Consider the following 12,268-nt stretch of genomic DNA (forward strand, 5'->3'; position numbering starts at 1 on the left):
CACTTCATACTGCTTTGGCAGCATAATAAGTTCTTAAAGTGTAAATGAGAATCAGACCCATTGAGGTCAAAGGATTTATGCAAAATAGAATTGATAACATCATAATATTATTCTTTTTAATGACAGATGGCAAACATACCAAAAAAACTGCCTGAGGAAGATCATGTTTTTCAATGGTAACTAGAGAATTAAACAGATTAAATTTGATATTTGGAGCCAATCCCCCAAAGCAGAGGGGGAAATGGTAATAGACAGATGCAAAAAAAATGGTAACTCTTCTAATCCTAGGAAGAAGATAACAACCATCAGATAATATAAAAGCTGAGTAGGTTTATGATTTGGGTCTTGGTTTGGTGTTCTTATATGTTATTGGCATGTGCTTCTTGTTGATACATATTGTCAACGAGGGAAGCATGAAGGAGCATACATCATTCCCTCTAATTTTTGGCACAGAAGAAATAAGAATACACCCCACTAAAATGGCCTGTCGAGGGCGGGGAGCTCTGCCTAAATGTGATCATGCCCCCAAGAGGAGATTTTAAAGATGGGGCTGAACTGCAAGAGGGTGAAGCTGGGAGAAAGCTGCTGTATGCAAGCATCTCTCTCAGCAAATCAGTAAAAACTGCATTGCTAATTAGCATGCAAAGTAATAACGGCTGCAGTAACTTCTGCAGGTCTCTGCACTTTCATGTTTCTGCTTTAGTAGCTTCAGCTACTGATGTGGTCTCTGGTGCCTATCCTCATGCTATATGTACAGCTAGGTCTCTCAGTGTCTGAATATTCAATCTGCACATGTGTATGGCCCACAACTGCTAACGCAGGGCTGTGTTTCCATAGGTAGCAATACTTGGTCACGCAGTTTGTCCCTTACATTGCTAGAATGATTTGTCGCAAACACTCTGAGTGAAAACTTGCAGATTTTACTGCTTAACTATGAGCAAAATCCAGCCTGTAACAAATTCTGGCATCACTTACAACTTTGCAAAAATCAGAGTAGACCTTGGACAAGTGAATAAACTGATGTTCACTGGATAAAGACCAGGTGACTATATTACATCTGATACTATCCCCTAATTTGTAACAAAGGACCCATGTCACCACTTTTACCCATTGGAAATATATTTCACAGAGTGCAAAGCTGAATTCGAATGCAAATTAACTGGTTCCGTTTGCATGGTTAGAAGGTTAAAAATGGAAAATGAAAAATACTATTTCAATATCTGTGGCATACTTCATGATCTGCTAAGATGGTAGCAACTCTGTCCCTTTATTGCCACTCTTACCATATATACGCTTACCTTTCAAGTATCAGGGGGTAGCCGTGTTAGTCTGGATCTGTAAAAAGCAACAAAGAGTCCTGTGGCACCTTATAGACTAACAGACGTACTGGAGCATAAGCTTTCGTGGGTGAATACTCACTTCGTCAGATGCATGTAATGGAAATTTCCAGAGGCAGATATAAATATGCAGGCAAGAATCAGTCTGGAGATAACGAGGTTAGTTCAGTCAGGGAGGGTAAGGCCCTCTTCTAGCAGTTGAGGTGTGAACACCAAGGGAGGAGAAACTGCTTTTGTAGTTGACTAGCCATTCACAGTCTTTGTTTAATCCTGAGCTGATGGCGTCAAATTTGCAAATGAACTGAAGCTCAGCAGTTTCTCTTTGAAGTCTGGTCTGGTCGGAAGTTTGAAGTTTTTTTGCTGTAGGATGGCTACCTTAAAACCTGCTATTGTGTGGCCAGGGAGGTTGAAGTGTTCTCCTACAGGTTTTTGTATATTGCCATTCCTGATATCTGACTTGTGTCCATTTTCCTAGGCGGCTGTCCAGGTAATTCTGGTGGCTCCTTGAAGCTATTCCCGGGCATAGGGTTGTGGCTGGGTGTTTAGCCTCTGGCCCTGCCTGCTGCATGCTTTGGGATGGGAGGGGTATCTGGCTGCTTTTTGCCATCAGTTGGCAGATGATCTGGCTGAGTTGCTAGCCCAGAGCTGGGTGCTCCTGCCTGTTACCCTTGGGCTGGGGGTTGCTCTGGATGCTGCCTGGTATTGCTCTAGCCATAGGTCAAAGTTTATGAGCATGAGTGTGTTGGAGGACTTTGCTCCATGGACTTTGTCTGTCTGACTAGAATGCTCCTAGCTGGGTCTCTCTGCGTGGAGAGATCCCAATGAGAGCACCCCAGCCATAGAGAGACAGCCAAGAGTGTCTTCTCAGCACTTCAAATTAGGAGATTTCAGCTCTTTGGCTTCTTCAGCAGCAGGAGCTCAAACACAGCTAAAGGCAGGCTCCTCCCAGCCACAACAGGTAGCGGAAAGGCTCTGGGAGAGGCAGGGCTTTCAGGACGTGTCTAGACTATAAAGCCTGATCCTATACTGTAGGCATTGCTGTGGCCGTGATGCAGGGTAGCAACGCCTACATCTAAGGTTTCTGGATACTTTGCATTATAAGACTCTGTTTTCATTTTCCAGGCTGGGCATCTGCCTCAAACTGAATCTTTTTGGAAAGTCCAGAAAAAATAGTTCAGCCGTTTTAGAGAATGAGATTAAGGAAAAATATATTGTTTTGCCCATGTTAGAAATAATTCTTACAACTGTTTTGTTGAAGCCCTAGTGGTCCTACGTTTTGGAGAAGAGACTTGGAAGTTGGCAGGGGTGTTGCCCTGATGTCAAGGATTTGCTTTTTGTTGTCCTGGTCAAAATACTTGCAAGTTTGACTAAGCAAAAAAGCCTCTGAAAAATCCCCTTTCACACATGCTTAGTAGGTGGTGGTAGAGGCTGGCAGTAAAAGCTCCTGCTGTTCTGTCTGCACTGGGCATGCTCCAGCTCAGGCTGCTGGGACTGAGCTGGACTGTCTGTGCAATTGCTTTACTCCTCCGCCCACTGTTGTGGGGCTGGGCACTGAAACTGAGAGCAGGGAGATTGTCCCTCCTGTTCTCTCAGTTGTCCCCTTGCTGGGACCTAGGCAGTGTGGAGGAAAAGGGATAGCAGTGGCATGCAGAGGGTATAAAAGAGGGATGAAGAAGACTGGGAGTTGTATGCTGGAGGTGACAGAGCAGAGGTGAAATAGGAGCATGGGGAACAGGGACAAAAAGAGTTAAATGGAAGGGGCATGCTAAGAGCCAGGGACAGAAGGGAGCAGGCTAGGGGGCCAGAGACAGAAAGGGTATGTCTACACTACGGGATTAATCCGAATTTAGATAATTCGAATTTGGGAAACAGGTTGTATAAATTCGATTGTGCGCGGCCACACTAAGCACATTAATTCGGTTTTTAACCACATTAATTCGGTGGTGTGCGGCCACACTACCCCATTAATTTAAACACAGTAATTCGGTGGTGTGCGGCCACACTAACCCTAATTCGAATTAACAAAATCGATTTAGGCGCTACTCCGCTCGTCGAGGTGGAGTACAGAAATCGATTTTAAGTGCCCTTTAATTCGAATTAACTGGCTCTGTAGTGTGGACGGGTGAAGGGTTAATTCGGATTAACGCAGCTAAATCCGAATTAAAGTCGTAGTGTAGACCAGGCCAAAGACAGACCACGAGGGCACATTCCCCTCCAGAACCTGGAACAGAATCCAGAATTCCTGAGTCCCAGTATTCCTCTCCTGCACAGAAAATAGTTGTGAAATCCACTGACCAAGTGTGTGTGTCATCTCCCTCTAGTGCTGGTCCATAGAGAGGATGACAATCTACTGGTCCTATTAGTTACTTCATTAGCTCAAGTGGCAGAGGTCTGTGTGGCACATCTAAATGTTCCAGCCCTACTGATGACCTAGCTGGATGTCAATATTGTTCCACAGAATGGAATTTCTGTTTAGTTTTTTTAGTTTGTTTTTTAAAAAACAGAAGAAATTACGCACAAAAAATACATGAAAGGAACAATAGGTTGCAAAGTTAACCATTCAAAAATTAGGAAATGCCATAAGGTTGCCTGTGCAGCATTAATTCACCCACCTTGTGCATACACGTTCTGATATAGTCTTTAATTACATGATCACACGCTACTTTTTCCAGAGGACCCTCACCTCATTCAGTGCAGTGGATGGACGGAACACAGGCAATGAATCAAGATTGTGTAGTGAATGATGCTGTTGTCTGTTATATCCCCTGCCTTATGTGTTGCTAGAAGAGAAAAGATGGTCTGGTGGTTATGATAATTGAATGCCACCTTGGAGAACTGGATTCTATCCCTGTCTCTGCTACAGAATTCCTGTAGTCAAGTAAATTAAACCAATGTTTCTCCAGGCGGTCACCAATTGTGTGTTCCTCATTTTCTGCTGAACTTGAGACACTGTAAGCTTGCCTTGCCGAAGTGCAGAGCACTCAAAACTGCAACTGAAGTCAATTGGAGCTGTGCTTTGAACATATAAAATCCTATAAAAATACCAAGTACTCTGAAAAATCAGGACATAGGCATCTCAAATTCAGCACCCAAACCTAGTGAACACTTTGGACAATTTTGGACAAAATGTTCTTTCTGTATCTCGGTTTCCCCATCTGTAAAATGGCAATAATACTGCCCCCTCCCACACTTCCCAGGGATGTTGTAAAGATAAATTACATGTTTGGGAAGCACTCATAACTAATGTGATGAGCACCATAAAAAAGCACAAAAGTTCATGAATAAATCTGTATTCTGAGCAGAGTTTTGCTTGTGTGCAGTTGATATGGCATAGGGGCTGTACACTCAATGGGAGGGATCTTATGGAAATAATAGTATGAAATCATATGATTAAAGACTGTATTATAATGCAGATATATAAGGGGGCTGAATTAAGGTTGCACGGGCAACCTTAATTCTGGCATTTCCTAACATTTCAGTGCTTGACTTTGCAACTTTAATGAACTTGTAATATTGGTAGAAAGAAATATGCTACACTTGATCCTACTGAAGTATATATTATATGCAGAATTTCCCCTTTATTCCAAATAAAACAGTACCAGAGTAGATTCTCCAAAATCCTTTAATTGACCCTCACTTCAAAAACCTGGCAGTACCTAAAAAGAATGTGGTATATGAAAATTCTATTTCATTTTTAACCCCTGATTCAGAAACTCTGATTTTTCTCCCTGTGGAGCCTTATTGAGTCCATCAGAGTTGGCACCAAGTCAATATCTCACAGCTGAAACACTTTATTTTTCATTATTATGATTTTATATCCCTTCCAGACTTTAAAACTTTTTCCATCTTGCAGACCATTTTTTGTTTTTCTGGTTGGTGGATCAACCACTAAGTCTTTAGTGAACATAGCTTACTGTTCTTTAACTCCTAGTGAACAAAAATTAGATGAAGAAACATCCTTTTTCCGCAAAATAAATACTGGTGACTTTCCTAATTCCCACCAACAAAAACCTATGTGAAGCTCTCAGGAAATGTTGGATCAAAAGCACTTGATACATATTTCTGAAGATGAGTAGCTGTCTTTTGGGAACACATTTTCTGCATCTCACGTTTCTCTGGATTACATGGTGAACAGTAGTGTTTAATAATACTTTTTGCATATAAAACATAACTCCTTTCAGCTGGAAATCTCAAAATAAAGTCTAAATATTAAGATACACACAACATCTCTGAGATGTAGGTAAAGTATTACAGTACAACCCTGATCTAATGACGATGAGTTAACCAAAAGTATGCATACTATAAGGAATAACTGATGTAAATTTGTTAGTCTCTAAGGTGCCACAAGTACTCCTGTTCTTTTTGATGTATCTGAGATACCACGGTGTGCTATTTGTGGGTTAATGTTGACTTTTAATGGTTGTCTGTGTATGACACAGTGGGTGATGGTACAAATTCAAAGTGGTGAAGAAATCTTGCAGAGTTCATCCTTCAAATACATTGCTGGAGGAGTACACTTTAATGCATACCTAGCATGGGACTGATCCTACTGCGGTTGTCTGTACACATAATTGACTTTCACAAGCATTATGCACACATAAGGCTGGGATCCTAAATATGTACATGTATAAGTTCTGCGTTTTCTTTATGGAAGCAGGGTGTGAATGAATGCTTCCCTGATAGCTAGCTGGGAGGGGTAGAGACTGAGTGTGTTTATGTAAATAGAGTTTGCTCCTGCTCTGCTTACATATTCAGCAGATACAGCAGTGTCAAAGTGATCAACTCTGGCTGGTGTTGGGTACAAATACCCTTAGTACTGAATGCAAGGATAGTGAAATATGGTTACCAATGTTGTAATTACTGTAGGAATACAGGAAATCAGGATTGTGCTTAACCTGTCCCAAATGAGGGGGGCCACCTTCAGTTGAAAGAACCTCATTACGCCAGGGGCTCGAATATCAGAGCCCTGTGAAAGTAAGAGGTGGGGGGACAGATATCCTAGCCAGGAGGCTGCACACCCTCAGTAAAGGTCTTTCCTAGACTGGTTTAACCTGTTCCTCCACACTGTTCAAAGAATAGTGCTAAATAGGCTTCATTAGGAGCATCTTTGTTATTTTAATTGCTCAATCAGCACTGAAACCAGTTGTGGTAGGACTGTGTTTCTGCCCTGCCTGCCCAGAGCTAGAAATCACTGAGAGCTGAAATCACTTGTGACAGGACTGTATTTCTATCCAGAGCTGAAAATCACTGAAAGCTGAAATCACTTGTGGCAGGACTGTGTTTCTTCCCAGCCTGCACAAAGCTAAAATCACTAAGAGACTGATATGCAGAGGTTACAGCAGAGAGGCAGGTGGCAGCAGCAGGTGACTGACAGACATCTGGTGAATGAGAGGCTGGTGAGGTGGAGAGGCGCAATGAGCGGCCAGCAGGGTGGCAGCAGAGAGGAGCAATGAGCGGCCAGCAGGGTGGCTGGTGGAGAGGTTCCGTGAGCAGGCAGCCAGCAGGCAGCGAGTGAGCGCCAGAGCAGCGGAGTGAGTAAGTGAGTAAGGTGCCTCTTTACCCCACCGTGTGTGTGTGTGTGTGTGTGTGTGTGTGTGTGTGTGTGTGTGAACTCTGCAGATGCACTTCTGAACTCTGGGTCTGCATTGACCAAGGACAGCAACTGTGAGTGGGGTGCAGAGAAGGGTTGGGCACGTGAAGGGGACTTTTGGGTTGCTGTATTTAAGAACCTGAGGGGGAAAGGACACCGCCTAACCTACTTGGGGGTGGGTCTTTTACTCATGGTTTCTGTTTATGAACCCTGTTTGCGGTATTTTCCCAAATTAACACTGAGTTACTTCCCTCCTTTTATTAAAAGTTTCTTTTCTACACTCAGACTCTGTGCTTGTGAGTGGGGAAGTATTGCCTCTCAGAGGTGACCGGGGTGATGTGTAAATTTACCAGGTTACTGGGTGGGGGCTCAAGCCGGTTCTGAGTTGTATCGATGGAAAGGGAACCCCTAGATATTGAACCCGGCCCTGGTGGCTGCTGGCTTCACCTGGCAGAAGGGTTGCATTTACAAGTTTCTAATGTTTCTTTTCCAAGAATCAGTGATATCCAAATACATGAATTTACATATAACATGAGTGTTACCATTTTCTCAGGAATAAATATAGTATAACTAAACTGTCCTGCAGAATGGCTATTTTAAGACATATTATGGAAGTAATCTTTAAAAAAAAACCTCAAATATTTAAATGGTAAGTTCCTTGGGGCACGGAGTGTCTTTAATTATATGTATTATTAAAATAATATTGTATCAATGTCTTGGGATAAATTAAGTTGCCAGTAATCCATTTTTCTTGTTTTATAGCTATTTTATTTTTCTTCCTCTTCCTTCATTTATAAAACAAATTACATAAGCTCCCACTGCAGGCAGTAGAAGTAAATTCTGGAATATATGACTGTCCATGAGGAACAGTTTAAACAGATACAGTGGAGATGGTATAGATTTTTTGGAAGAGAAACTGTCCTGGCCAGAATGCAAACCTAGCTTATGTACACATAAAAGACTATTTAAAAACATGTATTATATCAGTCACAGTATTAAAAGAGGGTTCAAAGGGACTCATAATAAAATCATATGGGGCTGTAGACCCGCCCAGCATTCTGCAGAATTTTACTAACAGCTACTCATTATACTGTAGGGGTCAGGTAAAGGCAAAATGGGGTAGTGCCAGACCATGAGACAGAAAGGTGTTAATCTGCAGAAAATGTGTGGAGGGAAGTTTCTGTGCATCTCTCATGGTCTGGTGCCATGCTACTTTTGCTAAGGAGTAGCATTTTCTGCCTGTCTGAATGGAAGGACAAGTTGGGAAGGGAGCATTGTGAGAGCTATATACCCCAAGGAGTATGTAGTAGTTGCAGCAGCTGCTGCTATGAGTAACATATGGCAAAATACTACAGGAACCATTCATGGAAGGGAGGAAAACTACATAGGCCAAATCAGCCTATGTAGTTAGCACCTTTTGATGGCAGTGAGAGTTTTGCTTGGCTCTGAGTCTGGGCTGCAGGATTTGATACCATAGAATTGGAGAGGAGAAGGTCGCTTATCAATTCAGGCCATCTGGAGCGCTGCTTTTGTTGAGGAACAGCATAGCGTGCATTCTGGTTCACTTTGTGTGTGTGTGTGTGTGTGTGTGTGTGTGAGAGAGAGAGAGAGAGAGAGAGAGGGGGAGCAGGGGACTAGGAGGAGAGGGGACTTGGTGACTACTATGTGACCTTAAACTGAGATGCTGCTGTGCTACAGCTATAAGTCTCAGTAGCCCTACCACAGGATAACATATGGCTTGCCCTCTTACCCTCCCCCCACCCGCATTAGAAGGGCCAGTTCCATTGCAGCTGTCCACAGTACTCTTATTCCTGTGCCCCATCACCTATCAGTGTATAGCATGGCTTCCTGTCTTTGCATTCAGCATCAACATCCTCTCCTCCCCTCCCCAGGACTTGATAATTCAGCATCCTTCTCTTTCCCCAATCAACCTATGCTTTCCCCATTACCTACAGTCAGCTGAACTCTCACTACCTCTTTGGAGGTTCACCACTGCATGCCGGTCCTCCATAAGCCCTCCTCAAGGAGATGTGGGTGTAGTCTTTGTGACACAGTAGCTCCTTGGCCAAGGTGCTCATGTTCTTTGCAAACATCTCTCACCTCAGACCTGACAAACTCACCAAACCCATGTTTTACAGAATATTTATCCATAATGAGTAACATGTAAGGTATTTACAGAAAGACTCATAATTGTCATGAGATGTAGGTAGAAGTAATATTTATGGAATAGCATATTTATAGTGCAAGTATGCTTTATGGGCTTGGAGTAAAAATTAGGCACCAGAGGTAGTGTGTCACAATGATGGCCCATTCGGGTGGGACGGGGCATTTGTTACCCTGCCCTGTTTAGTCAGTGAGATACTGCGAGGCTCGATTATCTAGCCTTGTTCCCTCCCAAGACTATCAATGGAAAACCATCCGAGGCAATTACAAACAATAGAAACCACTTGGAGCTGAAAAAGGAACATTACAACAGACAGAGGTTCACACTGTCTGTGAACAGAAATAAAAGGCTGCTTTAAGTATAACACAGAGGAGGGAGAAGCACTTTGTATCCATTCACTGAGGGAAACCCCTTTAGGAGCAAGGGGCTTCTTCCAGGAATGTTTGGATCCTGGTTCTTGTGACCAGCCAGCTCTGAAATTGACCTGACTTTGGAGGCAAAGCCCATTTATTATATAGGAAACAGGGCTGGTTCCAGGCACCAGCTAAGGAAGCAGGTGCTTGGGGCAGCCCATACAAAGGGGCGGCACTCCATCCGCTATTGGGGCGGCCCGTCCGGGTCTTCAGCAGTACTTCGGTGGCGGGTCCCTCAGTCCCTCTCTTTCTCTTTGAGCTGCCGCCGAAGTGCCGCCAAAGAGGAAGAGAAGGAGCGAAGGGCCTGCTGCCAAACTGCCACCGAAGAATGGAGCGGCACAAGCTTTTTTTTTTTTTTTTTTGCCGCTTGGGGCGGCAGAAAACCCGGAGCTGCCCTGATAGTAAAGGTCACTATTGATAAATATAGACCCAGGTTTGCATTTTATGATTTTATTCTCAGCTGTAACCAGCTGTTTCCATCACCTTTTCTCACTTCTTTTTAAATGTATCTACTTTTGTTTTATTATAAGTGCTGTGTGGTTTACAGGAGCGGTGGTTTAAGGTTAGTGGAAGTACACAGCACCTCTGGGTGCAGAGGAGCTGGAATACTTGTGAGTAGCCAGTTTAATAGACCCTATATCACAGGTGGACGATTCAAAGGGGCTCAGGGATTGTGGTGCACCTACTGTTAACCTGCAAGGCTAATTTATGGCTGGCATAGCTCAGAGGAGAGTGCTTGAAAGGCTGGTGGTGTTAGGGAACCGACACCCAATTACCACAGGAAAGATTCCCTCTCTCTGGAGGCACGGGTAATGAGAAGTCCTGGATGCCCAAGAACTGTTGCAATGATCTCGGGCTCTGCTCATAACTCCTATTCAAACATAAGTTACATGTGTGGGGAGGACCATAGCTTTGTGGTGCAAAGGAACACATACTGAAAAATCAGGCATGGCAGATATAATTTATGCATTGGGCCAAATTCTGCCCTCAATTACACCTTGCAAACCCATCGAAGTCAGCTATACCAGGGCTGGGTGCAGAATGTGGCCCGCTATTTGTATTATAAAGTCTTCAGTCATAGTTCTAAGGTGGCACTTGATGATTAAAGAAAAGCTTTTTTGAAGATACCTCCCATTGCCATTTCTGTTCTTTGCTGTCAGCTTTCCTGTCATTCTTCTCCAATGAATACTTTTTCTTTTAGTTTCGTGATACAGGTGGTTACCATTTGTAGTTCTATCAATTCCTCTGCCTGCTCTAAGGCAGCTATTATTTATGCCAGGCCCTGCTTATCCTCCTTTTTATTCATTTAGACAAGAACACCTACAAAACATTTTAAACAGCTTGAGGTAAGGGTTAAGCATAAAGATCACATGTTATCAGGCACAGCTTCAGGATAAATGGGTTAAGTCTGCTGCAACCCAATGTTCAGAAATTGTGTTTTTAACGTGCATTTAATTTGTGCCACTCTTTTAGATGTAAGAAATGTGAAAACACAAGCCAAGTTATAAAGCTATGGCCCATAAAGGGAATCATCTGCAGTAGCTTAAAAGGTACACGGTGCATTTTTTCCCCTTAGTCCTTTTATGCAGGATCACATAGAATTTTTAAAAACCTTTTAAAAACAGTGTTTATAATGGTGTATTTTACTGATAGGGTATGTGTCTTTGGTATCTGTCTCTCCATAGACTTGTGATTGCAGGGAGTCCTGTATTTATCCTTCAAATAATTTTTTTAGAAGTTTTCACATTAGAATTAATGGCTGGTTCACAGCCCTTGTTACAAACAATAAATTATCACTACATGTCTTTCTATTGAAATATATTACTTAGCCATTCGCGATTTGCCATGGGATGCTCTCCAGATGTGTTGCATATGAAGTTCTCTGAGTTTTTCACTTGAGTGCTATCAAGTTAATCTGTTGTTTAGCACACCAAAAGAATTGCTGAATATCTATTAAACATCATATGGGTCTGCAGTGTTCAGTTGTGAAGCTTTTTCTTTTTTTGGTGCTCTTTCTTCCCTCCATTTCAATGATGATCTTTAACAATACCCCACTGTTGCATTGCTGTACTTTTCCTCCTTCAAAGTATAATTTTATGCTAATCCTTGAGCTGCTGAGGAGGGCATTAGCTTTCAACTGGTTTGCTAGCACAACAACTAAGAAAAAAACTTAGTTACTTACAACCTGGATATCGTATAGACATTACCTATTGCTTGCATGGTTTAAACACTTCTTTGAATTTGGAAGACATTACAGAATAAGGATGTATGGTTCTTCTGTCTACTATATATCTCACGATCCAATTGTTGAGAGAACTGAGCTTTCATCTCTATGTTGGAATATGGCCCAGATTCTAGATTTCAAAGAGGCTAAAAGGAAGACAATCATTAAGACAATGTTCCCTCAAATCCCAGTTCAAATAATCTTAAAGTCTATGCAAAACACAAATGTTGACCCTGCAGAACATCCCAATCTCCAGAATAAACCACAAAGCTTTGAAAACACTCCCAACATATTTCTAAAACTTTTTTTTATTGTTGGCAAAATATCCTTTTGGTTGCCATTAGTTTTGCTTAAATCCTTTGGAAATATTCAGCGCTCCATGGTGTATTCAACAGTTCAGAAAAATGGCTCATCATCTCAGCTTAGCTCAGTCTGCACGATTGCTTGTGTACTTAGTTCCCACTTATTTTTTTCAGGTTCACTATCAGACTAGACAGCTCTGTCAACTCGAAAAGACATTCTTTTTTCAAACTATTGATC

Source organism: Terrapene carolina, unplaced genomic scaffold (genome assembly GCF_002925995.2).
Source record: "Terrapene carolina triunguis isolate 2854851 unplaced genomic scaffold, T_m_triunguis-2.0 Scaffold42, whole genome shotgun sequence".
Classification (NCBI taxonomy): Eukaryota; Metazoa; Chordata; order Testudines; family Emydidae; genus Terrapene; species Terrapene triunguis.